The sequence below is a fragment of the Pseudophryne corroboree genome, unplaced genomic scaffold (genome assembly GCF_028390025.1).
Source record: "Pseudophryne corroboree isolate aPseCor3 unplaced genomic scaffold, aPseCor3.hap2 scaffold_271, whole genome shotgun sequence".
Taxonomy (NCBI): Eukaryota; Metazoa; Chordata; class Amphibia; order Anura; family Myobatrachidae; genus Pseudophryne; species Pseudophryne corroboree.
This window is the reverse complement of record NW_026969372.1, coordinates 467,439-495,281: the sequence shown is the minus strand read 5'-3', so window position 1 is coordinate 495,281 and position 27,843 is coordinate 467,439. Positions and strand designations below refer to the sequence as shown.

At 47.6% G+C, this 27,843-nt stretch overlaps 31 non-coding genes across 31 annotated transcripts; 24 read left to right on the top strand and 7 right to left on the bottom strand.

The window, feature by feature from the left end:
- Window positions 1-264: 264 nt before the first annotated feature.
- Window positions 265-427, top strand: LOC135013479 (U1 spliceosomal RNA). Its single transcript, XR_010212152.1, has one exon. It is a non-coding gene; the product is annotated as a U1 spliceosomal RNA (small nuclear RNA).
- Window positions 428-1,101: 674 nt separating this feature from the next.
- Window positions 1,102-1,265, top strand: LOC135013387 (U1 spliceosomal RNA). The gene has a single exon (XR_010212065.1). It is a non-coding gene; the product is annotated as a U1 spliceosomal RNA (small nuclear RNA).
- Window positions 1,266-1,417: 152 nt separating this feature from the next.
- Window positions 1,418-1,580, top strand: LOC135013547 (U1 spliceosomal RNA). The gene has a single exon (XR_010212216.1). It is a non-coding gene; the product is annotated as a U1 spliceosomal RNA (small nuclear RNA).
- Window positions 1,581-2,254: 674 nt separating this feature from the next.
- On the top strand, window positions 2,255-2,418 carry LOC135013327 (U1 spliceosomal RNA). The gene has a single exon (XR_010212007.1). It is a non-coding gene; the product is annotated as a U1 spliceosomal RNA (small nuclear RNA).
- A 149-nt stretch (window positions 2,419-2,567) lies between these two features.
- LOC135013572 (U1 spliceosomal RNA) lies at window positions 2,568-2,730 on the top strand. Its single transcript, XR_010212237.1, has one exon. It is a non-coding gene; the product is annotated as a U1 spliceosomal RNA (small nuclear RNA).
- A 671-nt stretch (window positions 2,731-3,401) lies between these two features.
- LOC135013353 (U1 spliceosomal RNA) lies at window positions 3,402-3,565 on the top strand. The gene has a single exon (XR_010212032.1). It is a non-coding gene; the product is annotated as a U1 spliceosomal RNA (small nuclear RNA).
- A 152-nt stretch (window positions 3,566-3,717) lies between these two features.
- LOC135013601 (U1 spliceosomal RNA) lies at window positions 3,718-3,880 on the top strand. Its single transcript, XR_010212257.1, has one exon. It is a non-coding gene; the product is annotated as a U1 spliceosomal RNA (small nuclear RNA).
- Window positions 3,881-4,551: 671 nt separating this feature from the next.
- On the top strand, window positions 4,552-4,715 carry LOC135013655 (U1 spliceosomal RNA). Its single transcript, XR_010212306.1, has one exon. It is a non-coding gene; the product is annotated as a U1 spliceosomal RNA (small nuclear RNA).
- A 6,615-nt stretch (window positions 4,716-11,330) lies between these two features.
- LOC135013639 (U5 spliceosomal RNA) lies at window positions 11,331-11,446 on the bottom strand. The gene has a single exon (XR_010212291.1). It is a non-coding gene; the product is annotated as a U5 spliceosomal RNA (small nuclear RNA).
- A 275-nt stretch (window positions 11,447-11,721) lies between these two features.
- LOC135013621 (U5 spliceosomal RNA) lies at window positions 11,722-11,837 on the bottom strand. The gene has a single exon (XR_010212273.1). It is a non-coding gene; the product is annotated as a U5 spliceosomal RNA (small nuclear RNA).
- Window positions 11,838-12,123: 286 nt separating this feature from the next.
- On the bottom strand, window positions 12,124-12,239 carry LOC135013633 (U5 spliceosomal RNA). Its single transcript, XR_010212285.1, has one exon. It is a non-coding gene; the product is annotated as a U5 spliceosomal RNA (small nuclear RNA).
- Window positions 12,240-12,509: 270 nt separating this feature from the next.
- Window positions 12,510-12,625, bottom strand: LOC135013631 (U5 spliceosomal RNA). Its single transcript, XR_010212283.1, has one exon. It is a non-coding gene; the product is annotated as a U5 spliceosomal RNA (small nuclear RNA).
- A 144-nt stretch (window positions 12,626-12,769) lies between these two features.
- On the top strand, window positions 12,770-12,933 carry LOC135013449 (U1 spliceosomal RNA). The gene has a single exon (XR_010212120.1). It is a non-coding gene; the product is annotated as a U1 spliceosomal RNA (small nuclear RNA).
- A 4,820-nt stretch (window positions 12,934-17,753) lies between these two features.
- Window positions 17,754-17,866, bottom strand: LOC135013644 (U5 spliceosomal RNA). Its single transcript, XR_010212296.1, has one exon. It is a non-coding gene; the product is annotated as a U5 spliceosomal RNA (small nuclear RNA).
- A 286-nt stretch (window positions 17,867-18,152) lies between these two features.
- Window positions 18,153-18,269, bottom strand: LOC135013647 (U5 spliceosomal RNA). Its single transcript, XR_010212299.1, has one exon. It is a non-coding gene; the product is annotated as a U5 spliceosomal RNA (small nuclear RNA).
- A 270-nt stretch (window positions 18,270-18,539) lies between these two features.
- LOC135013626 (U5 spliceosomal RNA) lies at window positions 18,540-18,655 on the bottom strand. The gene has a single exon (XR_010212278.1). It is a non-coding gene; the product is annotated as a U5 spliceosomal RNA (small nuclear RNA).
- A 144-nt stretch (window positions 18,656-18,799) lies between these two features.
- On the top strand, window positions 18,800-18,963 carry LOC135013343 (U1 spliceosomal RNA). The gene has a single exon (XR_010212022.1). It is a non-coding gene; the product is annotated as a U1 spliceosomal RNA (small nuclear RNA).
- Window positions 18,964-19,115: 152 nt separating this feature from the next.
- LOC135013587 (U1 spliceosomal RNA) lies at window positions 19,116-19,278 on the top strand. Its single transcript, XR_010212248.1, has one exon. It is a non-coding gene; the product is annotated as a U1 spliceosomal RNA (small nuclear RNA).
- Window positions 19,279-19,952: 674 nt separating this feature from the next.
- On the top strand, window positions 19,953-20,116 carry LOC135013436 (U1 spliceosomal RNA). Its single transcript, XR_010212111.1, has one exon. It is a non-coding gene; the product is annotated as a U1 spliceosomal RNA (small nuclear RNA).
- A 152-nt stretch (window positions 20,117-20,268) lies between these two features.
- LOC135013437 (U1 spliceosomal RNA) lies at window positions 20,269-20,431 on the top strand. Its single transcript, XR_010212112.1, has one exon. It is a non-coding gene; the product is annotated as a U1 spliceosomal RNA (small nuclear RNA).
- Window positions 20,432-21,105: 674 nt separating this feature from the next.
- On the top strand, window positions 21,106-21,268 carry LOC135013363 (U1 spliceosomal RNA). The gene has a single exon (XR_010212041.1). It is a non-coding gene; the product is annotated as a U1 spliceosomal RNA (small nuclear RNA).
- Window positions 21,269-22,240: 972 nt separating this feature from the next.
- LOC135013378 (U1 spliceosomal RNA) lies at window positions 22,241-22,404 on the top strand. The gene has a single exon (XR_010212056.1). It is a non-coding gene; the product is annotated as a U1 spliceosomal RNA (small nuclear RNA).
- A 152-nt stretch (window positions 22,405-22,556) lies between these two features.
- LOC135013435 (U1 spliceosomal RNA) lies at window positions 22,557-22,719 on the top strand. The gene has a single exon (XR_010212110.1). It is a non-coding gene; the product is annotated as a U1 spliceosomal RNA (small nuclear RNA).
- Window positions 22,720-23,389: 670 nt separating this feature from the next.
- LOC135013492 (U1 spliceosomal RNA) lies at window positions 23,390-23,554 on the top strand. The gene has a single exon (XR_010212165.1). It is a non-coding gene; the product is annotated as a U1 spliceosomal RNA (small nuclear RNA).
- Window positions 23,555-23,703: 149 nt separating this feature from the next.
- On the top strand, window positions 23,704-23,866 carry LOC135013478 (U1 spliceosomal RNA). The gene has a single exon (XR_010212151.1). It is a non-coding gene; the product is annotated as a U1 spliceosomal RNA (small nuclear RNA).
- A 674-nt stretch (window positions 23,867-24,540) lies between these two features.
- Window positions 24,541-24,704, top strand: LOC135013386 (U1 spliceosomal RNA). The gene has a single exon (XR_010212064.1). It is a non-coding gene; the product is annotated as a U1 spliceosomal RNA (small nuclear RNA).
- A 152-nt stretch (window positions 24,705-24,856) lies between these two features.
- LOC135013486 (U1 spliceosomal RNA) lies at window positions 24,857-25,019 on the top strand. The gene has a single exon (XR_010212159.1). It is a non-coding gene; the product is annotated as a U1 spliceosomal RNA (small nuclear RNA).
- A 674-nt stretch (window positions 25,020-25,693) lies between these two features.
- On the top strand, window positions 25,694-25,857 carry LOC135013385 (U1 spliceosomal RNA). Its single transcript, XR_010212063.1, has one exon. It is a non-coding gene; the product is annotated as a U1 spliceosomal RNA (small nuclear RNA).
- A 152-nt stretch (window positions 25,858-26,009) lies between these two features.
- LOC135013456 (U1 spliceosomal RNA) lies at window positions 26,010-26,172 on the top strand. The gene has a single exon (XR_010212128.1). It is a non-coding gene; the product is annotated as a U1 spliceosomal RNA (small nuclear RNA).
- A 674-nt stretch (window positions 26,173-26,846) lies between these two features.
- Window positions 26,847-27,010, top strand: LOC135013420 (U1 spliceosomal RNA). Its single transcript, XR_010212095.1, has one exon. It is a non-coding gene; the product is annotated as a U1 spliceosomal RNA (small nuclear RNA).
- Window positions 27,011-27,162: 152 nt separating this feature from the next.
- LOC135013568 (U1 spliceosomal RNA) lies at window positions 27,163-27,325 on the top strand. Its single transcript, XR_010212233.1, has one exon. It is a non-coding gene; the product is annotated as a U1 spliceosomal RNA (small nuclear RNA).
- The last annotated feature ends 518 nt before the right edge of the window (window positions 27,326-27,843 follow it).

Here is a 27,843-nt window from a genome sequence, read left to right as displayed (position 1 = left end):
GGTGAGGTTCATTCATTGCATTCTGGGTATGCTGACCCCTGTGATTTCCCCAAATGTGGGAAACGTGACTGCTTTATTTGTTGGTAGTGGGGGACTGTGTTTGTGTTTTCCTCTGATCTCTGGTAAAAGTCAGATTTCTTTGTTTCAGATCTTCCTCTAGCCTTGTTCTTCTTTCGAGAGTTTCCTTGTGCTGCCTCAGTTGGATCTCCTTCACTTGACAGGGGGGTGCCCGAGCAGCGACCCTCCCCAGCTCTAGCCCAACTCCTACTTACCTGCCAGGTGAGATACTATGATCATGAAGGTGCTTCTCCCAGGGCAAGGCTCACCCATTGCACTCTGGGTGTGCTGCCCCTGCGATTTCCCCAAATGTGGGAAACTTGACTGCATAATTTGTGTTTCCCCTGGTCAGGTCTCGTATAATTCAGATCTCTTTGTCTCAGGTCTCTCTCCTGCCTAGTTTGCTGTCTGTTTCCACTTCTCTTTTCTTGAGCCGCTCCCTTCTATGCCCTTGCGCACTATCCTGACTTCTCCTCCTTTCTGCTTACTTTGTGCCTTCCAACGCACAATGCGAACTACAGGTAGTGCTGCAGGGCCCACACCCTTTTACTTGCCTTACAGAGCAGCTCTGGAGCTGTTACAGTGCCCAGCTGCTGCAAGAAATCAGCTTGAATGCTTCAGGGGCTGGGGCATAGCCAACATGAGCCCCACACCGAAGGAGGGTGGAGGTGTTTAATGCAAACTAGGGGTCAGCCAAGTGCTGCAAAAGGCCACCATGCCCTGCACGCCCCTTTTCTCTTTTCATATGCAGACGAGGGTTGAAGCCAACTTTGACCCACTGCTTGGATGACATCACCATATGCAAATCTATCTGCAGCAGGCCTTCCCCCAGGAATGCTTGCACTAGTTGTTGCATTTGGTTTGTTGTTTGGGGGTGCTTCAGTATTAGGCAGCCTTCTGCCCTCCCATGTTCATCTGAAAATATGTGTTCTCCCTGCAGTTGTTGTCCCCAGATGAGAGTTCCCTTGTGCTGCCTCAGTTGAATCTCCTTTACTTGACAGAGATGTGCCTGAGCAGCGGCCCTCCGCAGCCATATCATAAATCATACTTATTTTGCATAGGAGATACCATTGTTATGAAGATTGTTCTCCCAGGGTGCGGTTCATTCATTGCACTCTGGGTATGCTGACCCCTGTGATTTCCCCAAATGTGGGAAACTCGACTGCATTATTTGTGGTAGTGGTGGACTGTGTTTGTGCTTTCCTCTGGTCAGCTCTGGTAAAAGTCAGATTTCTTTGTCTCAGATCTTCCTCTAGCCTTGTTCTTCTTTCGAGAGTTCCTTTGTGCTGCCTCAGTTTGATCTCCTTCACTTGACAGGGGGGTGCCCGAGCAGCGACCCTCCCCAGCTCTAGCCCAACTCCTACTTACCTGCCAGGTGAGATACTATGATCATGAAGGTGCTTCTCCAAGGGCAAGGCTCACCCATTGCACTCTGGGTGTGCTGCTCCTGCGATTTCCCCAAATGTGGGAAACTTGACTGCATAATTTGTGTTTCCCCTGGTCAGGTCTCGTATAATTCAGATATCTTTGTCTCAGGTCTCTCTCCAGCCTAGTTTGCTGTCTGTTTCCACTTCTCTTTTCTTGAGCCGCTCCCTTCTATGCCCTTGCGCACTATCCTGACTTCTCCTCCTTTCTGCTTACTTTGTGCCTTCCAACGCACAATGCGAACTACAGGTAGTGCTGCAGGGCCCACACCCTTTTACTTGCCTTACAGAGCAGCTCTGGAGCTGTTACAGTGCCCAGCTGCTGCAAGAAATCAGCTTGAATGCTTCAGGGGCTGGGGCATAGCCAACATGAGCCCCACACCGAAGGAGGGTGGAGGTGTTTAATGCAAACTAGGGGTCAGCCAAGTGCCGCAAAAGGCCACCATGCCCTGCACGCCCCTTTTCTCTTTTCATATGCAGACGAGGGTTGAAGCCAACTTTGACCCACTGCTTGGATGACATCACCATATGCAAATCTATCTGCTGCAGGCCTTCCCCCAGGAATGCTTGCACTAGTTGTTGCATTTGGTTTGTTGTTTGGGGGTGCTTCAGTATTAGGCAGCCTTCTGCTCTCCCATGTTCATCTGAAAATATGTGTTCTCCCTGCAGTTGTTGTCCCCAGATGAGAGTTCCCTTGTGCTGCCTCAGTTGAATCTCCTTTACTTGACAGAGATGTGCCTGAGCAGCGGCCCTCCCCAGCCCTATCCCAAATCATACTTATTTTGCATAGGAGATACCATGGTCATAAAGATTGTTCTCCCAGGGTGAGGTTCATTCATTGCATTCTGGGTATGCTGACCCCTGTGATTTCCCCAAATGTGGGAAACTCAACTGCATTATTTGTGGTAGTGGGGGACTGTGTTTGTGTTTTCCTCTGGTCAGCTCTGGTAAAAGTCAGATTTCTTTGTCTCAGATCTTCCTCTAGCCTTCTTCTTTCGAGAGTTCCATTGTGCTGCCTCAGTTTGATCTCCTTCACTTGACAGGGGGGTAACCGAGCAGCGACCCTCCCCAGCTCTAGCCCAACTCCTACATACCTGCCAGGTGAGATACTATGATCATGAAGGTGCTTTTCCCAGGGCAAGGCTCACCCATTGCACTCTGGGTGTGCTGCTCCTGTGATTTCCCCAAATGTGGGAAACTTGACTGCATAATTTGTGTTTCCCCTGGTCGGCTCTCGTATAATTCAGATCTCTTTGTCTCAGGTCTCTCTCCAGCCTAGTTTGCTGTCTGTTTCCACTTCTCTTTTCTTGAGCCGCTGCCTTCTATGCCCTTGTGCACTCTCCTGACTTCACCTGTCTGCTTACTTTGTGCCTTCCAACGCACAATGCAAACTACAGGTAGTGCTGCAGGGCCAACACCCTTTTACTTGCCTTACAGAGCAGCTCTGGAGCTGTTACAGTGCCCAGCTGCTGCAAGAAATCAGCTTGAATGCTTCAGGGGCTGGGGCATAGCCAACATGAGCCCCACACCGACGGAGGGTGGAGGTGTTTAATGCTAACTAAGGGTCATCCAAGCGCCGCAAAAGGCCGCCATGCCCTGCATACCCCTTTTCTCTTTTCATATGCAGATGAGGGTTCCAGCCAACTTTGGCCCACTGCTTGGATGACATCACCGTATGCAAATCCGTCTTCTGCAGACCTTTTCCCAGGAATGCTTGTACTAGTTGTTGCATTTGGTTTGTTGTTTGGGGGTGCTTCAGTATTAGGCAGCCTTCTGCTCTCCCATGTTCATCTGAAAATATGTGTTCTCCCTGCAGTTGTTGTCCCCAGATGAGAGTTCCCTTGTGCTGCCTCAGTTGAATCTCCTTTACTTGACAGAGATGTGCCTGAGCAGCGGCCCTCCCCAGCCCTATCCCAAATCATACTTATTTTGCATAGGAGATACAATTGTCATGAAGATTGTTCTCCCAGGGTGAAGTTCATTCATTGCATTCTGGGTATGCTGACCCCTGTGATTTCCCCAAATGTGGGAAACTCGACTGCATTATTTGTGGTAGTGGGGGACTGTGTTTGTGCTTTCCTCTGGTCAGCTCTGGTAAAAGTCAGATTTCTTTGTCTCAGATCTTCCTCTAGCCTTGTTCTTTTTTCGAGAGTTTCCTTGTGCTGCCTCAGTTGGATCTCCTTCACTTGACAGGGGGGTGCCCGAACAGCGACCCTCCCCAGCTCTAGCCCAACTCCTACTTACCTGCCAGGTGAGATACTATGATCAGGAAGGTGCTTCTCCCAGGGCAAGGCTCACCCAATGCACTCTGGGTGTGCTGCTCCTACGATTTCCCCAAATGTGGGACACTTGATTACATAATTTGTGTTTCCTCTGGTCGGCTCTCGTATAATTCAGATCTCTTTGTCTCAGGTCTCTCTCCAGCCTAGTTTGCTGTCTGTTTCCACTTCTCTTTTCTTGAGCCGCTCCCTTCTATGCCCTTGTGCACTATCCTGACTTCTCCCGTCTGCTTACTTTGTGCCTTCCAACGCACAATGCAAACTACAGGTAGTGCTGCAGGGCCCACACCCTTTTACTTGCTTTACAGAGCAGCTCTGGAGCTGTTACAGTGCCCAGCTGCTGCAAGAAATCAGCTTGAATGCTTCAGGGGCTGGGGCATAGCCAACATGAGCCCCACACCGAAGGAAGGTGGAGGTGTTTAATGCGAACTAGGGGTCATCCAAGCGCCGCAAAAGGCCGCCATGCCCTGCACACCCCTTTTTTATTTTCATATGCAGACGAGGGTTGAAGCCAACTTTGACCCACTGCTTGGATGACATCACCATATGCAAATCCATCTGCTGCAGGCCTTCCCCCAGGAATGCTTGCACTAGTAGTTGCATTTGATTTGTTGTTTGGGGGTGCTTCAGTATTAGGCAGCCTTCTGCCCTCCCATGTTCATCTGAAAATATGTGTTCTCCCTGCAGTTGTTGTCCCCAGATGAGAGTTCCCTTGTGTTGCCTCAGTTGAATCTCCTTTACTTGACAGAGATGTGCCTGAGCAGCGGCCCTCCCCAGCCCTATCCCAAATCATACTTATTTTGCATAGGAGATACCATGGTCATGAAGATTGTTCTCCCAGGGTGAGGTTCATTCATTGCATTCTGGGTATGCTGACCCCTGTGATTTCCCCAAATGTGGGAAACTCGACTGCATTATTTGTGGTAGTGGGGGACTGCGTTTGTGCTTTCCTCTGGTCAGCTCTGGTAAAAGTCAGATTTCTTTGTCTCAGATCTTCCTCTAGCCTTGTTCTTCTTTCGAGAGTTCCCTTGTGCTGCCTCAGTTGGATCTCCTTCACTTGACAGGGGGTGCCCGAGCAGCAATCCTCCACAGCTCTAGCCCAACTCCTACTTACCTGCCAGGTGAGATACTATGATCTTCACTGTTAGGGCAATCAGGATGTGGAATTCCCTGCCAGGGAAGGTGGTAATGGCGGACTCTGTAATTGGATTTAAAAAAGGAATGGATACATTTCTGAATGAAAAAGCTATCCAAGGTTATAATACTTAAAATATCAACATGGTTAATCCGGGGGTAACATGAGTTATAGTAGCTAACTAGTCATAAAACATTATTCAGCAAGTATGTAGAATCATCACAACTTAAAACAGGTTGAACACGATGGGCAATTTGCCTCTATTCAACCTCAAAAACTATGTTACTATATGTTACTATATTACTATGTTACTGTAGTATACAGAACACCACAATGTAATGAGCAGTGATAGTGAGCACTGATGAGGATACTAGAACTGACACTGAGCAGCAAGATGCAGCACTGGACTATTAGTAATGTACTGTAGTATGCTGAGCACCACAATGCAGCACAAGACAATGAGCAGTGATACTGAGCACTGATGAGGATACTACTGAGAACTGACACTGAGCAGGAGAGACACACTACTAGTATTACTGAGCAGCAATAAGTAACCACTGATACTGAGCACTGATATTGAGATTTCCACTGAGAGAACATAGCCACGTCCTCTCCGCTCTCTCTTCAATGCACGAGTAAAAATGGCGGCAACGCGCAGCTCTTTATATGGAATCCGAATCTCGCGAGAATCCGACAGCGGGATGATGACATTTTCCCTTGTTCAGGTTTTCCGAGTCAGGCGGGAACAACCGAGCCTGCCTCGGACCAGTGTAAACCACGTGGAGTTCGTCGGGAATTCGGTTCTCGGAGAACCGAACCCGCTCCTCTCTACCTTATACCCATCAATTTTTTTATTTTCAATCTAAGCCCCTGCAGTTTTCTGTAAGCATCTGCTTCGCTATGATGATCAACAAGTCACAAGGGCAAACACTCAGGGCTTGAGGCGTAGATCTTAGGACCAGCTGGCAGAGGTGTCACTATCACTGGTGACACCCAGAGAGGTGGCGAGGGAGATTGTAATGCAGGGCGCGCAGATAAGCAGCGCAATGGTAAAAAGGAGGCATGGTTTCATAGGTAGGGGCGTGGCCTGGTGGCCTGAATCTACATTTTGTTGCTCCGGGTGTCCCGGGGGTTGGGGGCTGCACCCGGGGACTAGTGTGTGTGCTGTGCTGGCTCCTGCACAGTGACAGGGCATGGCCACCCAGCATGACGCCTCCATTCTTGACCATGCTGTAATTGCAGTCGCACTGCAGTTCAGCGTGATCATAAAAAATGGTGTAGCCTCCTGCTGGTGCAGACTGTATGTGCGCGCAGGAAGCCGCCACCATTTTTGTGATCACAGCGGCTGAATGTGATGTCATACAGCCGCTGTGACCACGCCCCCTGTGTCTCCTCCGTTGCAGACCCCATTTTGAAGCCTTGCCCCCGCACCGCTCCATCCCTGACTTGGAAATGGAGTGTTGCTGACCCCCCTCTCCCCCCCCCGCCCCGATTGACAGGCAGAGGCGATCGCATTCTCTGCGGGGTGCCGCAGAAAATGCAGGCACATGCGTATGCTGTTAGCAAATTTTGCAGTTGGATCGCTTATTGTGATTGCATTCCAACCTGAATCAGGCCCTATTACCTATCACAATGCGCTGCGGGCAGTACAAAATTGGGTTAATATAGGAGTAAAACTCCCAGACCTGTGCTCCTTAACTGTACCTGGTGGCTAGTGGAGCGGCTGCCCAGTAATCAGTGTCCACGCCAGTGCGCACACGGTCCACCCCCTACGGCCACGCTCCCCTTCATCAGCGGCCTCGTGATCCGGAAGGGCGGTGTGTGTGTGACTGACCTTAGGAAGAAACTGGAGCCTCCGCTGCAGTGACCCAGCAACCAGGGCACGGGAGTATACAGCGCCGCTGGGAGTGATGAAGCTGCAGTAAAGATGTCTATTAGACCTAGCCTGCTGCAGCCCTTGTAGATTCTCATAAAACAAGTTCTTCTTTTCTTGTCAAAATTAATAGCTAAGAATAGGCTGCCTGAGGCAGGCCCCTGTTAAGTGGCCTGCTACTGAAGGCACCAACTACAAACTGAGCTCCCTGTTCATGGAAGCGGGGTTATAGAGGAGGATGCGCTGAGCATCTTGGGAACAGTCAAAAGCTTTGAGCCGGTTGGTGCCTCAGATCAAGATCCTACTCTACACCCCAATGTGAATCCTTGTGGAGTCCAGTGTACCCCACAGAAGAAATTAATGTGTCACACCCATTGGCAGCAACCTTAGAATAGCTGCTGACGGGCACAATTGAGAAAGGAAGGGGGGGGGGGACATTTGAATCCAGCACATAGATGCAATTCAAATATGTAATTTGTACCTTCCTATTTTAAAATATAATGGATGAACCTCACCCTGTGAGAACAATCTTCATGATCAAGAGATCTCATATGCAAAATAAGTATGAGTTGGGATAGGGCTGGGGAGGGTGGCTGCTCGGGCAGCCCCTCCCCCGTCAAGTTAAGGAGATTCAACTGAGGACGCACAAGGGAACTCTCGTCTGGGGACACCAACTGCAGGGAGACCACATCTGTTCAGATGAACATGGGAGGGTGGAAGGCTGCCTAATATTGAAGCACCATCAAATATCAAACCATATGCAACAACTAGTACAAGCATTCCTGGGGGAAGGTCTGCAGAAGACGGATTTGCATACGGTGATGTCATCCAAGATGTGGGCCAAAGTTGGCTGGAACCCTCATCTGCATATGAAAAGAGAAAAGGGGCATGCAGGGCATGGCGGCCTTTTGCGGTGCTTGGATGACCCCTAGTTCGCATTAAACACCCCCACCCTCCTTTGGTGTGGGGCTCATGTTGGCCATGCCCCATCCCCTGAAGCATTCAAGCTGATTTCTTGCAGCAGCTGGGCACTGTAACAGCTCCAGAGCTGTTCTGTAAGGCAAGTAAAAGGGTGTGGGCCCTGCAGCACCACCTGTAGTTCGCATTGTGCGTTGGAAGGCACAAAGTAAGCAGACGGGAGGAGAAGTCAGGATAGTGCGCAAGGGCATCCTTTTCTCTTAGTCCGTAGAGGATGCTGGGGTCACATTAAGAACCATGGGGTATAGACGGGATCCGCAAGAGACATGGGCACTTTAAGACTTTCAAAGGGTGTGAACTGGCTCCTCCCTCTATGCCCCTCCTCCAGACTCCAGTTATAGGAACTGTGCCCAGGGAGACGGACATTTCGAGGAAAGGATTTATTGTTAAACTAAGGTGAGCATCTTACCAGCTCACACCTTAAGCATGCCGCAGAACGTGGCATTCAACAGAACACAAGCCAACGGCATGAACAATTGCAGCAAAAAGCTGACCAGAACCATAACATAACATGTGTATAACCACAAGTAATAACTGCAGACACAGTATGGACTGGGACGGGTGCCCAGCATCCTCTACGGACTAAGAGAAAAGGATTTACCAGTAGGTATTAAAATCCTATTTTCTCATACGACCTAGAGGATGCTGGGGTCACATTAAGAACCATGGGGTTATACCAAAGCTCTTGAACGGGTGGGAGAGTGCGTACGACTCTGCAGCACCGAATGACCCAACTTGAGGTTATCATCAGCCAAGGTATCAAACTTGTAAAACTTAGCAAAAGTGTTTACTAAATAGCTGCTCGGCAAAGTTGCAATGCCGAGACTCCCCGACCAGCTGCCCAGGATGAACCCACCTTTCTAGTAGAATGGGTCTTCACCTAATTCAGTAATGGCAATCCTGCCATGGAATGAGCATGCTGAATCTTACCACAGATCCAGCGCATAATGGTCTACATGGAAGCAGGACACCCAATCCTGTTGGGAGCATACAGGACAAACAGAGCCTCTGTTTTCCTAATCTGAACCGTTCTGGTGACATAAATTTTCAAAGTTCTGACCACAGCCAGAGACTTTGACTCAACGAAGGTGTCAGTGGCCAAAGGCACCATGTGGAAAGATGAACCACCTTCGGCAGAAATTGTTGACGTGTCCTCAATTCTGCTCTATCTTCATGAAAGATCAAATAAAGGCTCTTGTGATACTGCATGGTTTGTACTGTTTTCCATGTGCTCCCAGATCTTTCAAGCAAGTAGCATGGTCAAGAAAGTTCTGTTTGAAAAGAAACAACATTTACTGTCATTGTTATAGAATTTGGGAGAAAAAACAAGAAGAAATCTGCACTGTTGACGCACTGGACAGAATGAATGAATCATAAAATATAACCTTTATTAAGTATGTATTAAAATTGGATAAATATTAATATTATTATCCCAAACTGCAGTGAAACATAAATGTTAAAATCACAGAACTAACATACATGTGCATAAGAAGAATAAAGAGATGTGAAAAAAAGGTTTAAAAAGCGTGTCCGTGTGTGATTATTTTTGAAGGCACAACCCTGGCGGGGTTGTTTATATAGATATATATGTTGCTAATAATCACTTTCTAGCGTAATGTTATTAAATAGCTGTTAGTATCTATGTCGTCAGGTACCACTGGGTCGTATCCTATATACTCCCTTCACTCAATAGGGGTTACCTCCCGGGAAGCCATCCCCATTGGCGAATTTGTGGGGGTGATTGAGTATAACCGGTAAGCTAACCTCCAATTTGTGGGGTGCTTAGGTAGATGGGGATCACTTATTTCTCTGTGTCCCCTAAGACTATATTCCTAAATTCAATACCACAGGGGGATAGCTTTCTATATCGGATAAGGAATCACTTGATAGGGAAATCTCTATGGATCATGGAAAGATCATATTTATTAATATCCAAACTAAAAAAATGATGAATAGCTTTAATTTAGCTGTTTAGATATAGTTAATTGGCGAGATATACCAACAGGTGCGGTTGCCTTAAGGAATATGGCAATTCCAATATAAATAGCAGCCCTCCTTCATATAATCAGCCAGATCTTATTAAATCTGGTCCAGATATAGCCGTTCAGATATACTTAATTGACAACATATATCAATCGGTGGGGTTGCCTTAAGGAATATAGCAATTCCAATTCTCATATAAATAGCAACCTTCCTTCATATATTCAGCCAGATCTTATTTAATCTGATCTAGGCGTAGGCAATAATGCTTTCCTTAGAGGTATAGCCACCTCAATTCTTATTAAGAAGCAAAGTGTCTGTCATAATGGTTTATCCAATTCATCTAAGAAATAATATATTCCATGTGTCAGAGATTCATTACTCTCTATTTACACTGTTAAAGAGTTAATTCTTATTATGTTACAGTGTAATGAAATTATCATATAGGGAGATGTGGCAATTCCATGTGCTATATATATAATAACCCTTAGTGGTCCAGATTCCACAATGAGGAATTTTCTTATAAACCGCTGAAACACACAGCTGTTTGACTGACTTCCAAATATATCTATCTCACTTTGTAACAGTCTTATGATAGAGAAACTGTTACATATTCGGTCACTTAGTTATCTAAAGGTAAACAGACTCAGTGTGAGGGTAATATAATATATCAAATGCGCTGTCAATAATCGTGGTAACTGGTGTAATAATGTGGTATATTGAGTATGCTAGTAAGGCATATAACTGCTCTCCAGCCTTTAAGTGTTACCAATCAATTTGTTACACTGTAAAGGATTTATGGTGTCCTGTTAGGACATGCAGCTGCTAGGCTGACTCAAAGATTTATCCATTTGTAACAATTATGTAACAGTTATATACATGTTACTGGTATTACATAGAAATAGTATGACACAGGCCAGCAGTCCCATGTGTCTAGATTCCACAATAGGAGATTTTCTTTGTCTTATAAACTGCTGGAACACACAGCTGCTAGACTGACTTCAAATATATATATTACTTTGTAACAGTCTTATAGTAAAGAGACTGTTACACACTGTCATTTAGTTATCTCAAGGTTAGCAGATTCTGTGTGAGGATAGTGTTCTGTTAGAACATGCAGCTGCTAGGCTGACTCATAGAAAATGTATCCATTTGTAACAAATGACACATACAGCATTAAATTAATATCTATAGCAGCCCATGTGACATCTCTACTCTTATCATAATTGTCTGGTTATTGCCAATCTGGACAGCAGGAGTGATATATATTCACTAGTCCCAATATCCCATCATATAAATATACCCACACTGATATACTTTCTTATCAAGAGTTATTAGTAGCTATCTGTATGCACTTTAGACATTGTAATTGCTAAGTGACATCATATCTAGTGTATTCCTTTCTTATAGCTCAGCTTCTATTCCCTATTAGTGGAGACTAACAGCTAACATCATAATCATATATTTTTGTTTTATAACATTTCACATGAGTCAAATACACGCGGACACGCCGTGCCCTACACATGTGTTTCACTGCATCTATGGCAACTTACATTAAAGCTAACAAGAAAGCACACTCGTTCTGTCTTTAAACTGATAAAAGAAACCCCAATAATATGGGGCATGCAAAAATTGAGATAAAACTCAGTTTTGCTCCTCTCCACGGAAATCTTTAATAAAAGGCGAAATATTTGTTAGTTCTGAAGAGAAACCAGAGCATGACCAAGATTCCACCTGTCGCCTGAGTGCCATGCCAGCAGTTCTCATTGAGCTCAAAGTGAGCACCCAATTTGAAAGAAAGAAAGCAGATTTCTCACCAGGCTTCCCCTAGCTATAAACATGGTTTGTACTCTTTTCCATGTGTTCCCAGATCTTTCAAGCAATTAGTATAGTCAAGAAAGTTCTGTTTGAAAAGAAACAAACATTTACTGTCATTTCTATGCAAATGAGCTTACATTAAAGCACACTCGTTCTATCTTTAAACAGATAAAATAAAACCCCAATAAGATGGGGCATGCAAAATTTGAGATAAAACTCAGTTTTGCTCCTCTCCACGGAAATCTTTAGTAAAAGGCGAAAGATTTGTTCGTTCTGAAGAGAAACCAGAGCATGACCAAGATTCCACCTGTCGCCTGAGTGCCATGCCAGCAGTCCTCATTCAGCTCAAAGTGAGCACCCAATTTGAAAGAAAGAAAGCAGATTTCTCACCAGGCTTCCCCTTGCTATAAGCATGGTTTGTACTCTTTTCCATGTGCTCCCAGATCTTTCAAGCAAGTAGCATGGTCAAGAAAGTTCTGTTTGAAAAGAAACAGACATTTACTATCATTGTTATACAAATAAACTTACATTAAAGCCAACAAGAAAGCACAACCGTTCTGTCTTTAAACTGATAAAAGAAACCCCAATAATATGGGGCATGCAAAAATTGAGATAAAACTCAGTTTTGCTCCTCTCCACGGAAATCTTTAATAAAAGGCGAAAGATTTGTTCATTCTGAAGAGAAACCAGAGCATGACCAAGATTCCACCTGTCGCCTGAGTGCCATGCCAGCAGTCCTCATTCAGATCAAAGTGAGCGCCCAATTTGAAAGAAAGCAGATTTCTCACCTGGCTTCTCCTTGCTATAAGCATGGTTTGTACTGTATTCCATGTGCTCCCAGATCTTTCAAGCAAGTAGCATGGTCAAGAAAGTTCTGTTTGAAAAGAAACAAACATTTACTGTAATTTCTATGCAAATGAGCTTTCATTAAAGCACACTCATTCTATCTTTAAACCGATAAAAGAAAATCCAAAAAGATGGGGCATGCAAAAATTGAGGTAAAACTCAGTTTTGCTCCTCTCCACGGAAATCTTTAGTAAAAGGCGAAAGATTTGTTCGTTCTGAAGAGAAACCAGAGCATGACCAAGATTTTCATCTGAAAATATGTGTTCTCCCTGCAGTTGTTGTCCCCAGATGAGAGTTCCCTTGTGCTGCCTCAGTTGAATCTCCTTTACTTGACAGAGATGTGCCTGAGCAGCGGCCCTCCCCAGCCCTATCCCAAATCATACTTATTTTGCATAGGAGATACCATGGTCATGAAGATTGTTCTCCCAGGGTGAGGTTCATTCATTGCATTCTGGGTATGCTGACCCCTGTGATTTCCCCAAATGTGGGAAACTCGACTGCATTATTTGTGGTAGTGGGGGACTGTGTTTGTGCTTTCCTCTGGTCAGCTCTGGTAAAAGTCAGATTTCTTTGTCTCAGATCTTCCTCTAGCCTTGTTCTTCTTTCGAGAGTTCCCTTGTGCTGCCTCAGTTGGATCTCCTTCACTTGACAGGGGGTGCCCGAGCAGCAATCCTCCACAGCTCTAGCCCAACTCCTACTTACCTGCCAGGTGAGATACTATGATCTTCACTGTTAGGGCAATCAGGATGTGGAATTCCCTGCCAGGGAAGGTGGTAATGGCGGACTCTGTAATTGGATTTAAAAAAGGAATGGATACATTTCTGAATGAAAAAGCTATCTAAGGTTATAATACTTAAAATATCAACATGGTTAATCCGGGGGTAACATGAGTTATAGTAGCTAACTAGTCATAAAACATTATTCAGCAAGTATGTAGAATCATCACAACTTAAAACAGGTTGAACACGATGGGCAATTTGCCTCTATTCAACCTCAAAAACTATGTTACTATATGTTACTATATTACTATGTTACTGTAGTATACAGAAAACCAAAATGCAATGAACAGTGATAGTGAGCACTGATGAGGATACTAGAACTGACACTGAGCAGCAAGATGCAGCACTGGACTATTAGTAATGTACTGTAGTATGCTGAGCACCACAATGCAGCACAAGACAATGAGCAGTGATACTGAGCACTGATGAGGATACTACTGAGAACTGACACTGAGCAGGAGAGACACACTACTAGTATTACTGAGCAGCAATAAGTAACCACTGATACTGAGCACTGATATTGAGATTTCCACTGAGAGAACATAGCCACGTCCATTCCGCTCTCTCTTCAAAGCACGAGTAAAAATGGCGGCAACAAGCAGCTCTTTATATGGAATCCGAATCTCGCGAGAATCCGACAGCGGGATGATGACATTTTCCCTTGTTCAGGTTTTCCGAGTCAGGCGGGAACAACCGAGCCTGCCTCGGACCAGTGTAAACAACGTGGAGTTCGTGGGGAATTCGGTTCTCGGAGAACTGAACCCGCTCCTCTCTACCTTATACCCATCAATTTTTTTATTTTCAATCTAAGCCCCTGCAGTTTTCTGTAAGCATCTGCTTCGCTATGATGATCAACAAGTCACAAGGGCAAACACTCAGGGCTTGAGGCGTAGATCTTAGGACCAGCTGCTACAAGCATGGCAGAGGTGTCACTATCACTGGTGACACCCAGAGAGGTGGCGAGGGAGATTGTAATGCAGTGCGCGCAGATAAGCAGCTCAATGGTAAAAAGGAGGCATGGTTTCATAGGTAGGGGCGTGGCCTGGTGGCCTGAATCTACATTTTGTTGCTCCGGGTGTCCCGGGGGTTGGGGGCTGCACCCGGGGACTAGTGTGTGAGCAGTGCTGGCTCCTGCACAGTGAAAGGGCATGGCCACCCAGCATGACGCCTCCCTTCTTGACCATGCTGTAATTGCAGTCGCACTGCAGTTCAGCGTGATCATAAAAAATGGTGTAGCCTCCTGCTGGTGCAGACTGTATGTGCGCGCAGGAAGCCGCCACCATTTTTGTGATCACAGCGGCTGAATGTGATGTCATACAGCCGCTGTGACCACGCCCCCTGTGTCTCCTCCGTTGCAGACCCCATTTTGAAGCCTTGCCCCCGCACCGCTCCATCCCTGACTTGGAAATGGAGTGTTGCTGACCCACCTATCCCCCCCCCGCCCCGATTGACAGGCAGAGGCGATCGCATTCTCTGCGGGGTGCCGCAGAAAATGCAGGCACATGCGTATGCTCTTAGCAATTTTTGCAGTTGGATCGCTTATTGTGATTGCAATCCAACCTGAATCAGGCCCTATTACCTATCACAATGCGCTGCGGGCAGTACAAAATTGGGTTAATATAGGAGAAAAACCCCCAGACCTGTGCTCCTTAACTGTACCTGGTGGCTAGTGGAGCGGCTGCCCAGTAATCAGTGTCCACGCCAGTGCGCACACGGTCCACCCCCTACGGCCACGCTCCCCTTCATCAGCGGCCTCGTGATCCGGAAGGGTGGTGTGTGTGTGACTGACCTTAGGATGAAACCGGACCCTCCGCTGCAGTGACCCAGCAACCAGGGCACGGGAGTATACAGCGCCGCTGGGAGTGATGAAGCTGCAGTAAAGATGTCTATTAGACCTAGCCTGCTGCAGCCCTTGTAGATTCTCATAAAACAAGTTCTTCTTTTCTTGTCAAAATTTATAGCTAAGAATAGGCTGCCTGAGGCAGGCCCCTGTTAAGTGGCCTGCTACTGAAGGCACCAACTACAAACTGAGCTCCCTGTTCATGGAAGCGGGGTTATAGAGGAGAATGCACTGAGCATCTTGGGAACAGTCAAAAGCTTTGAGCCGGTTGGTGCCTCAGATCAAGATCCTACTCTACACCCCAATGTGAATCCTTGTGGAGTCCAGTGTACCCCACAGAAGAAATTAATGTGTCACACCCATTGGCAGCAACCTTAGAATAGCTGCTGACGGGCACAATTGAGAAAGGAAGGGGGGGGGGGGGACATTTGAATCCAGCACATAAATGCAATTCAAATATGTAATTTGTACCTTCCTATTTTAAAATATAATGGATGAACCTCACCCTGTGATAACAATCTTCATGATCAAGAGATCTCATATGCAAAATAAGTATGAGTTGGGATAGGGCTGGGGAGGGTGGCTGCTCGGGCAGCCCCTCCCCCGTCAAGTTAAGGAGATTCAACTGAGGAAGCACAAGGGAACTCTCGTCTGGGGACAACAACTGCAGGGAGACCACATCTTTTCAGATGAACATGGGAGGGCGGAAGGCTGCCTAATACTGAAGCACCATCAAATATCAAACCATATGCAACATCTAGTACAAGCCTTCCTGGGGGAAGGTCTGCAGCAGACGGATTTGCATACAGTGATGTTATTCAAGCAGTGGGCCAAAGTTGGCTGGAACCCTCATCTGCATATGAAAAGAGAAAAGGGGAGTGCAGGGCATGGCGGCCTTTTGCAGTGCTTGGATGACCCCTAGTTCTCATTAAACACCCCCACCCTCCTTTGGTGTGGGGCTCATGTTGGCCATGCCCCATCCCCTGAAGCATTCAAGCTGATTTCTTGCAGCAGCTGGGCACTGTAACAGCTCCAGAGCTGTTCTGTAAGGCAAGTAAAAGGGTGTGGGCCCTGCAGCACCACCTGTAGTTTGCATTGTGCGTTGGAAGGCACAAAGTAAGCAGACGGGAGGAGAAGTCAGGATAGTGCGCAAGGGCATCCTTTTCTCTTAGTCCGTAGAGGATGCTGGGGTCACATTAAGAACCATGGGGTATAGACGGGATCCGCAAGAGACATGGGCACTTTAAGACTATCAAAGGGTGTGAACTGGCTCCTCCCTCTATGCCCCTCCTCCAGACTCCAGTTATAGGAACTGTGCCCATGGAGACGGACATTTCGAGGAAAGGATTTATTGTTAAACTAAGGTGAGCATCTTACCAGCTCACACCTTAAGCATGCCGCAGAACGTGGCATTCAACAGAACACAAGCCAACGGCATGAACAATTGCAGCAAAAAGCTGACCAGAACCATAACACAACATGTGTATAACCACAAGTAATAACTGCAGACACAGTATGGACTGGGACGGGTGCCCAGCATCCTCTACAGACTAAGAGAAAAGGATTTACCGGTAGGTATTAAAATCCTATTTTCTCATACGACCTAGAGGATGCTGGGGTCACATTAAGAACCATGGGGTTATACCAAAGCTCTTGAACGGGTGGAAGAGTGCGTACGACTCTGCAGCACCGAATGACCCAACTTGAAGTTATCATCGGCCAAGGTATCAAACTTGTAAAACTTAGCAAAAGTGTTTACTAAATAGCTGCTCGGCAAAGTTGCAATGCCGAGACTCCCCGACCAGCTGCCCAGGATGAACCCACCTTTCTAGTAGAATGGGTCTTCACCTAATTCAGTAACGGCAATCCTGCCATGGAATGAGCATGCTGAATCTTACCACAGATCCAGCGCATAATGGTCTACATGGAAGCAGGACACCCAATCCTGTTGGGAGCATACAGGACAAACAGAGCCTCTGTTTTCCTAATCTGAACCGTTCTGGTGACATAAATTTTCAAAGTTCTGACCACAGCCAGAGACTTTGACTCAACGAAGGTGTCAGTGGCCAAAGGCACCATGTGGAAAGATGAACCACCTTCGGCAGAAATTGTTGACGTGTCCTCAATTCTGCTCTATCTTCATGAAAGATCAAATAAAGGCTCTTGTGATACTGCATGGTTTGTACTGTTTTCCATGTGCTCCCAGATCTTTCAAGCAAGTAGCATGGTCAAGAAAGTTCTGTTTGAAAAGAAACAAACATTTACTGTCATTGTTATGCAAATAAACTTACATTAAAGCTAACAAGAAAGCAAACTCGTTCTGTCTTTAAACTGATAAAAGAAACCCCAATAATATGGGCATACCTCCCAACTTTGTCGGCTCGCAAAGAGGGACACACGCGCGGCGAAGTCGCGCGCGCTCCCAAAAAGGGTGTGGCCTAAGTAAAAGGGGCGTGGCTTCGCGGGAGGACCCGCGATCGCGAGTCACGCCCCCGTTTTCGGCACTGAGCGGGCATGCCCAGCGCTCTGTGAGCCGCTGGCATGCCACCTCTCCCTCTGACTTCAGTGAATAGACGCTGTGCGCATGCGCACAGCGTCTATTCACCGCTGCTCTGCTAAGCAGGGCAGCGACAGACAGAGCCTCCCAATTGTCCTCTCCACCGCGGGACACTGCGGCCCGCAGGTGGGACAGCGGGACAGTCCCCAAAAAACGGGACTGTCCCGCGAAAATCGGGACAGTTGGGAGGTATGATATGGGGCATGCAAAAATTGAGATAAAACTCAGTTTTGCTCCTCTCCACGGAAATCTTTAGTAAAAGGCGAAAGATTTGTTCGTTCTGAAGAGAAACCAGAGCATGACCAAGATTCCACCTGTCGCCTGAGTGCCATGCCAGCAGTCCTCATTCAGCTCAAAGTGAGCACCCAATTTGAAAGAAAGAAAGCAGATTTCTCACCAGGCTTCCCCTTGCTATAAACATGGTTTGTACTCTTTTCCATGTGCTCCCAGATCTTTCAAGCAATTAGAATGGTCAAGAAAGTTCTGCTTGAAAAGAAACAGACATTTATTGTCATTGTTATGCAAATAAACTTACATTAAAGCTAACAAGAAAGCACAATCGTTCTGTCTTTAAACTGATAAAAGAAACCCCAATAATATGGGGCATGCAAAAATTGAGATAAAATTCAGTTTTGCTCCTCTCCACGGATAATCTTTAATAAAAGGCGAAAGATTTGTTCGTTCTGAAGAGAAACCAGAGCATGACCAAGATTCCACCTGTCGCCTGAGTGCTGTGCCAGCAGTCCTCATTCAGATCAAAGTGAGCGCCCAATTTGAAAGAAAGCAGATTTCTCACCTGGCTTCTCCTTGCTATAAGCATGGTTTGTACTGTATTCCATGTGCTCCCAGATCTTTAAAGCAAGTAGCATGGTCAAGAAAGTTCTGTTTGAACATAAATAAACATTTACTGTCATTTCTATGCAAATGAGCTTACATTAAAGCACACTCATTCTATCTTTAAACCGGTAAAAGAAACCCCAAAAAGATGGGGCATGCAAAAATTGAGATAAAACTCGGTTTTGCTCCTCTCCACGGAAATCTTTAGTAAGAGGCGAAAGATTTGTTCGTTCTGAAGAGAAACCAGAGCATGACCAAGATTTTTATATGAAAATATGTGTTCTCCCTGCAGTTGTTGTCCCCAGATGAGAGTTCCCTTGTGCTGCCTCAGCTGAATCTCCTTTACTTGACAGAGATGTGCCTGAGCAGCGGCCCTCCCCAGCCCTATCCCAAATCATACTTATTTTGCATAGGCGATACCATGGTCATGAAGATTGTTCTCCCAGGGTGAGGTTCATTCATTGCATTCTGGGTATGCTGACCCCTGTGATTTCCCCAAATGTGGGAAACTCGACTGCATTATTTGTGGTAGTGGGGGACTGTGTTTGTGCTTTCCTCTGGTCAGCTCTGGTAAAAGTCAGATTTATTTGTCTCAGATCTTCCTCTAGCCTTGTTCTTCTTTCGAGAGTTCCCTTGTGCTGCCTCAGTTGGATCTCTTTCACTTGACAGGGGGGTGCCCGAGTAGCGACCCTCCCCAGCTCTAGCCCAACTCCTACTTACCTGCCAGGTGAGATACTATGATCATGAAGGTGCTTCTCCCAGGGCAAGGCTCACCCATTGCACTCTGGGAGTGGTGCCCCTGCGATTTCCCCAAATGTGGGAAGCTTGACTGCATAATTTGTGTTTCCCCTGGTCGGCTCTCGTATAATTCAGATCTCTTTGTCTCAGGTCTCTCTCCAGCCTAGTTTGCTGTCTGTTTCCACTTCTTTTTTCATGAGCCCCTCCCTTTTATACCCTTGTGCACTATCCTGACTTCTCCTCTTGTCTGCTTACTTTGTGCCTTCCAATGCACAATGCAAACTACTGGTAGTGCTGCAGGGCCCACACCCTTTTACTTGCCGTACAGAGCAGCTCTGGAGCTGTTACAGTGCCCAGCTGCTGCAAGAAATCAGCTTGAATGCTTCAGGGGCTGGGGCATAGCCAACATGAGCCCCACACCGAAGGAGGGTGGAGGTGTTTAATGCGAACTAGGGGTCATCCAAGCGCCGCAAAAGGCCGCTATGCCCTGCACGCCCCTTTTCTCTTTTCATATGCAGACGAGGGTTGAAGCCAACTTTGACCCACTGCTTGGATGACATCACCGTATGCAAATCCATCTGCTGCAGGCCTTCCCCCAGGAATGCTTGCACTAGTTGTTGCATTTGGTTTGTTGTTTGGGGGTGCTTCATTATTAGGCAGCCTTCTGCCCTCCCATGTTCATCTGAAAATATGTGTTCTCCCTGCAGTTGTTGTCCCCAGATGAGAGTTCCCTTGTGCTGCCTCAGTTGAATCTCCTTTACTTGACAGAGATGTGCCTGAGCAGCGGCCCTCCCCAGCCCTATCCCAAATCATACTTATTTTGCATAGGAGATACCATGGTCATGAAGATTGTTCTCCCAGGGTGAGGTTCATTCATTGCATTCTGGGTATGCTGACCCCTGTGATTTCCCCAAATGTGGGAAACTCGACTGCATTATTTGTGGTAGTGGGGGACTGTGTTTGTGCTTTCCTCTGGTCAGCTCTGGTAAAAGTCAGATTTATTTGTCTCAGATCTTCCTCTAGCCTTGTTCTTCTTTCGAGAGTTCCCTTGTGCTGCCTCAGTTGAATCTCCTTCACTTGACAGGGGGGTACCCGAGCAGCGACCCTCCCCAGCTCTAGCCCAACTTCTACTTACCTGGCAGGTGAGATACTATGATCATGTAGGTGCTTCTCCCAGGGCAAGGCTCACCCATTGCACTCTGGGTGTGCTGCTCCTGCGATTTCCCCAAATGTGGGAAACTTGACTGCATAATTTGTGTTTCCCCTGGTCGGCTCTCGTATAATTCAGATCTCTTTGTCTCAGGTCTCTCTCCAGCCTAGTTTGCTGTCTGTTTCCACTTCTTTTTTCATGAGCCCCTCCCTTTTATACCCTTGTGCACTATCCTGACTTCTCCTCCTGTCTGCTTACTTTGTGCCTTCCAATGCACAATGCAAACTACAGGTAGTGCTGTAGGGCCCACACCCTTTTACTTGCCGTACAGAGCAGCTCTGGAGCTGTTACAGTGCCCAGCTACTGCAAGAAATCAGCTCGAATGCTTTAGGGGCTGGGGCACAGCCAACATGAGCCCCACACCGAAGGAGGGTGGAGGTGTTTAATGTGAACTAGGGGTCATCCAAGCGCCGCAAAAGGCCGCCATGCCCTGCACTCCCCTTTTCTCTTTTCATATGCAGACGAGGGTTGAAGCCAACTTTGACCCACTGCTTGGATGACATCACCGTATGCAAATCCATCTGCTGCAGGCCTTCCCCCAGGAATGCTTGCACTAGTTGTTGCATTTGGTTTGTTGTTTGGGGGTGCTTCAGTATTAGGCAGCCTTCTGCCCTCCCATGTTCATCTGAAAATATGTGTTCTCCCTGCAGTTGTTGTCCCCAGATGAGAGTTCCCTTGTGCTGCCTCAGTTGAATCTCCTTTACTTGACAGAGATGTGCCTGAGCAGCGGCCCTCCCCAGCCCTATCCCAAATCATACTTATTTTGCATAGGAGATACCATGGTCATGAAGATTGTTCTCCCAGGGTGAGGTTCATTCATTGCATTCTGGGTATGCTGACCCCTGTGATTTCCAAAATGTGGGAAACTCGACTGCATTATTTGTGGTAGTGGGGGACTGTGTTTGTGCTTTCCTCTGGTCAGCTCTGGTAAAAGTCAGATTTATTTGTCTCAGATCTTCCTCTAGCCTTGTTCTTTTTTCGAGAGTTTCCTTGTGCTGCCTCAGTTGGATCTCTTTCACTTGACAGAGGGGTGCCCGAGCAGCGACCCTCCCCAGCTCTAGCCCAACTCCTACTTACCTGCCAGGTGAGATACTATGATCATGAAGGTGCTTCTCCCAGGGCAAGGCTCACCCATTGCACTCTGATTTCCCCAAATGTGGGAAGCTTGACTGCATAATTTGTGTTTCCCCTGGTCGGCTCTCGTATAATTCAGATCTCTTTGTCTCAGGTCTCTCTCCAGCCTAGTTTGCTGTCTGTTTCCACTTCTTTTTTCATGAGCCCCTCCCTTTTATACCCTTGTGCACTATCCTGACTTCTCCTCCTGTCTGCTTACTTTGTGCCTTCCAATGCACAATGCAAACTACAGGTAGTGCTGCAGGGCCCACACCCTTTTACTTGCCGTACAGAGCAGCTCTGGAGCTGTTACAGTGCCCAGCTGCTGCAAGAAATCAGCTTGAATGCTTCAGGGGCTGGGGCATAGCCAACATGAGCCCCACACCGAAGGAGGGTGGAGGTGTTTAATGCGAACTAGGGGTCATCCAAGCGCCGCAAAAGGCCGCCATGCCCTGCACGCCCCTTTTCTCTTTTCATATGCAGACGAGGGTTGAAGCCAACTTTGACCCACTGCTTGGATGACATCACCGTATGCAAATCCATCTGCTGCAAGCCTTCCCCCAGGAATGCTTGCACTAGTTGTTGCATTTGGTTTGTTGTTTGGGGGTGCTTCAGTATTAGGCAGCCTTCTGCCCTCCCATGTTCATCTGAAAATATGTGTTCTCCCTGCAGTTGTTGTCCCCAGATGAGAGTTCCCTTGTGCTGCCTCAGTTGAATCTCCTTTACTTGACAGAGATGTGCCTGAGCAGCGGCCCTCCCCAGCCCTATCCCAAATCATACTTATTTTGCATAGGAGATACCATGGTCATGAAGATTGTTCTCCCACGGTGAGGTTCATTCATTGCATTCTGGGTATGCTGACCCCTGTGATTTCCCCAAATGTGGGAAACTCGACTGCTTTATTTGTGGTAGTGGGGGACTGTGTTTGTGCTTTCCTCTGGTCAGCTCTGGTAAAAGTCAGATTTCTTTGTCTCAGATCTTCCTTTAGCCTTGTTCTTCTTTCGAGAGTTCCCTTGTGCTGCCTCAGTTGGATCTCCTTCACTTGACAGGGGGGTACCCGAGCAGCGACCCTCCCCAGCTCTAGCCCAACTTCTACTTACCTGGCAGGTGAGATACTATGATCATGTAGGTGCTTCTCCCAGGGCAAGGCTCACCCATTGCACTCTGGGTGTGCTGCTCCTGCGATTTCCCCAAATGTGGGAAACTTGACTGCATAATTTGTGTTTCCCCTGGTCGGCTCTCGTATAATTCAGATCTCTTTGTCTCAGGTCTCTCTCCAGCCTAGTTTGCTGTCTGTTTCAACTTCTCTTTTCTTGAGCCGCTCCCTTCTATGCCCTTGCGCACTATCCTGACTTCTCCCGTCTGCTTACTTTGTGCCTTCCAATGCACAATGCAAACTACAGGTAGTGCTGCAGGGCCCACACCCTTTTACTTGCCGTTCAGAGCAGCTCTGGAGCTGTTACAGTGCCCAGCTGCTGCAATAAATCAGCTTGAATGCTTCAGGGGATGGGGCATGGCCAACATGAGCCCCACACCAAAGGAGGGTGGGGTGTTTAATGCGAACTAGGGGTCATCCAAGCACCGCAAAAGGCCGCCATGCCCTGCACGCCCCTTTTCTCTTTTCATATGCAGATGAGGGTTGAAGCCAACTTTGACCCACTGCTTGGATGACATCACCGTATGCAAATCCGTCTTCTGCAGAACTTCCCCCAGGAATGCTTGCACTAGTTGTTGCATTTGGTTTGTTGTTTGGGGGTGCTTCAGTATTAGGCAGCCTTCTGCCCTCCCATGTTCATCTGAAAATATGTGTTCTCCCTGCAGTTGTTGTCCCCAGATGAGAGTTCCCTTGTGCTGCCTCAGTTGAATCTCCTTTACTTGACAGAGATGTGCATGAGCAGCGGCCCTCCCCAGCCCTATCCCAAATCATACTTATTTTGCATAGGAGATACCATGGTCATGAAGATTACTCTCCCAGGGTGAGGTTCATTCATTGCATTCTGGGTATGCTGACCCCTGTGATTTCCCCAAATGTGGGAAACGCGACTGCTTTATTTGTTGGTAGTGGGGGACTGTGTTTGTGTTTTCCTCTGATCTCTGGTAAAAGTCAGATTTCTTTGTTTCAGATCTTCCTCTAGCCTTGTTCTTCTTTCGAGAGTTTCCTTGTGCTGCCTCAGTTGGATCTCCTTCACTTGACAGGGGGGTGCCCGAGCAGCGACCCTCCCCAGCTCTAGCCCAACTCCTACTTACCTGCCAGGTGAGATACTATGATCATGAAGGTGCTTCTCCCAGGGCAAGGCTCACCCATTGCACTCTGGGTGTGCTGCCCCTGCGATTTCCCCAAATGTGGGAAACTTGACTGCATAATTTGTGTTTCCCCTGGTCAGGTCTCGTATAATTCAGATCTCTTTGTCTCAGGTCTCTCTCCAGCCTAGTTTGCTGTCTGTTTCCACTTCTCTTTTCTTGAGCCGCTCCCTTCTATGCCCTTGCGCACTATCCTGACTTCTCCTCCTTTCTGCTTACTTTGTGCCTTCCAACGCACAATGCGAACTACAGGTAGTGCTGCAGGGCCCACACCCTTTTACTTGCCTTAACGAGCAGCTCTGGAGCTGTTACAGTGCCCAGCTGCTGCAAGAAATCAGCTTGAATGCTTCAGGGGCTGGGGCATAGCCAACATGAGCCCTACACCGAAGGAGGGTGGAGGTGTTTAATGCAAACTAGGGGTCAGCCAAGTGCCGCAAAAGGCCACCATGCCCTGCACGCCCCTTTTCTCTTTTCATATGCAGACGAGGGTTGAAGCCAACTTTGACCCACTGCTTGGATGACATCACCATATGCAAATCTATCTGCTGCAGGCCTTCCCCCAGGAATGCTTGCACTAGTTGTTGCATTTGGTTTGTTGTTTGGGGGTGCTTCAGTATTAGGCAGCCTTCTGCCCTCCCATGTTCATCTGAAAATATGTGTTCTCCCTGCAGTTGTTGTCCCCAGATGAGAGTTCCCTTGTGCTGCCTCAGTTGAATCTCCTTTACTTGACAGAGATGTGCCTGAGCAGCGGCCCTCCCCAGCCATATCCCAAATCATACTTATTTTGCATAGGAGATACCATTGTTATGAAGATTGTTCTCCCAGGGTGCGGTTCATTCATTGCACTCTGGGTATGCTGACCCCTGTGATTTCCCCAAATGTGGGAAACTCGACTGCATTATTTGTGGTAGTGGTGGACTGTGTTTGTGCTTTCCTCTGGTCAGCTCTGGTAAAAGTCAGATTTCTTTGTCTCAGATCTTCCTCTAGCCTTGTTCTTCTTTCGAGAGTTCCTTTGTGCTGCCTCAGTTGGATCTCCTTCACTTGACAGGGGGGTGCCCGAGCAGCGACCCTCCCCAGCTCTAGCCCAACTCCTACTTACCTGCCAGGTGAGATACTATGATCATGAAGGTGCTTCTCCCAGGGCAAGGCTCACCCATTGCACTCTGGGTGTGCTGCTCCTGCGATTTCCCCAAATGTGGGAAACTTGACTGCATAATTTGTGTTTCCCCTGGTCAGGTCTCGTATAATTCAGATCTCTTTGTCTCAGGTCTCTCTCCAGCCTAGTTTGCTGTCTGTTTCCACTTCTCTTTTCTTCAGCAGCTCCCTTCTATGCCCTTGCGCACTATCCTGACTTCTCCTCCTTTCTGCTTACTTTGTGCCTTCCAACGCACAATGCGAACTACAGGTAGTGCTGCAGGGCCCACAACCTTTTACTTGCCTTACAGAGCAGCTCTGGAGCTGTTACAGTGCCCAGCTGCTGCAAGAAATCAGCTTGAATGCTTCAGGGGCTGGGGCATAGCCAACATGAGCCCCACACCGAAGGAGGGTGGAGGTGTTTAATGCAAACTAGGGGTCAGCCAAGTGCCGCAAAAGGCCACCATGCCCTGCACGCCCCTTTTCTCTTTTCATATGCAGACGAGGGTTGAAGCCAACTTTGACCCACTGCTTGGATGACATCACCATATGCAAATCTATCTGCTGCAGGCCTTCCCCCAGGAATGCTTGCACTAGTTGTTGCATTTGGTTTGTTGTTTGGGGGTGCTTCAGTATTAGGCAGCCTTCTGCCCTCCCATGTTCATCTGAAAATATGTGTTCTCCCTGCAGTTGTTGTCCCCAGATGAGAGTTCCCTTGTGCTGCCTCAGTTGAATCTCCTTTACTTGACAGAGATGTGCCTGAGCAGCGGCCCTCCCCAGCCATATCCCAAATCATACTTATTTTGCATAGGAGATACCATTGTTATGAAGATTGTTCTCCCAGGGTGCGGTTCATTCATTGCACTCTGGGTATGCTGACCCCTGTGATTTCCCCAAATGTGGGAAACTCGACTGCATTATTTGTGGTAGTGGTGGACTGTGTTTGTGCTTTCCTCTGGTCAGCTCTGGTAAAAGTCAGATTTCTTTGTCTCAGATCTTCCTCTAGCCTTGTTCTTCTTTCGAGAGTTCCTTTGTGCTGCCTCAGTTGGATCTCCTTCACTTGACAGGGGGGTGTCCGAGCAGCGACCCTCCCCAGCTCTAGCCCAACTCCTACTTACCTGCCAGGTGAGATACTATGATCATGAAGGTGCTTCTCCCAGGGCAAGGCTCACCCATTGCACTCTGGGTGTGCTGCCCCTGCAATTTCCCCAAATGTGGGAAACTTGACTGCATAATTTGTGTTTCCCCTGGTCGGCTCTCGTATAATTCAGATCTCTTTGTCTCAGGTCTCTCTCCAGCCTAGTTTGCTGTCTGTTTCCACTTCTCTTTTCTTGAGCCCCTCCCTTCTATACCCTTGTGCACTATCCTGACTTCTCCTCCCGTCTGCTTACTTTGTGCCTTCCAATGCACAATGCAAACTACAGGTAGTGCTGCAGGGCCCACACCCTTTTACTTGCCTTACAGAGCAGCTCTGGAGCTGTTACAGTGCCCAGCTGCTGCAAGAAATCAGCTTGAATGCTTCATGGGATGGGGCATGGCCAACATGAGCCCCACACCAAAGGAGGGTGGGGGTGTTTAATGCGATCTAGGGGTCATCCAAGCAGCGCAAAAGGCCGCCATGCCCTGCACGCCCCTTTTCTCTTTTCATATGCAGATGAGGGTTGAAGCCAACTTTGACCCACTGCTTGGATAACATCACCATATGCAAATCCATCTGCTGCAGGCCTTCCCCCAGGAATGCTTGCACTAGTTGTTGCATTTGGTTTGTTGTTTGGGGGTGCTTCAGTATTAGGCAGCCTTCTGCCCTCCCATGTTCATCTGAAAATATGTGTTCTCCCTGCAGTTGTTGTCCCCAGATGAGAGTTCCCTTGTGCTGCCTCAGTTGAATTAACTTTACTTGACAGAGATGTGCCTGAGCAGCGGCCCTCCCCAGCCCTATCCCAAATCATACTTATTTTGCATAGGAGACACCATGGTCATGAAGATTGTTCACCCAGGGTGAGGTTCATTCATTGCATTCTGGGTATGCTGACCCCTGTGATTTCCCCAAATGTGGGAAACTCGCCTGCATTATTTGTGGTAGTGGGGGACTGTGTTTGTGTTTTCCGCTGGTCAGCTCTGGTAAAAGTCAGATTTCTTTGTCTCAGATCTTCCTCTAGCCTTGTTCTTCTTTCGAGAGTTCCCTTGTGCTGCCTCAGTTGGATCTCCTTCACTTTACAGGGGGGTACCCGAGCAGCGACCCTCCCCAGCTCTAGCCCAACTCCTACTTACCTGCCAGGTGAGATACTATGATCTTGAAGGTGCTTCTCCCAGGGCAAGGCTCACCCATTGCACTCTGGCTGTGCTGCCCCTGCGATTTCCCCAAATGTGGGAAACTTGACTGCATAATTTGTGTTTCCCCTGGTCGGCTCTCGTATAATTCAGATCTCTTTGTCTCAGGTCTCTCTCCAGCCTAGTTTGCTGTCTGTTTCCACTTCTCTTTTCTTGAGCCGCTCCCTTCTATGCCCTTGCGCACTATCCTGACTTCTCCCGTCTGATTACTTTGTGCCTTCCAACGCACAATGCGAACTACAGGTAGTGCTGCAGGGCCCACACCCTTTTATTTGCCTTACAGAGCAGCTCTGGAGCTGTTACAGTGCCCAGCTGCTGCAAGAAATCAGCTTGAATGCTTCAGGGGCTGGGGCATAGTCAACATGAGCCCCACACCGAAGGAGGGTGGAGGTGTTTAATGCGAACTAGGGGTCATCCAAGCACCGCAAAAGGCCGCCATGCCCTGCATAACCCTTTTCTCTTTTCATATGCAGATGAGGGTTCCAGCCAACTTTGGCCCACTGCTTGGATGACATCACCGTATGCAAATTCGTCTCCTGCAGACCTTCCCCCAGGAATGCTTGTACTAGTTATTGCATATGGTTTGATATTTGATGGTGCTTCAGTATTAGGC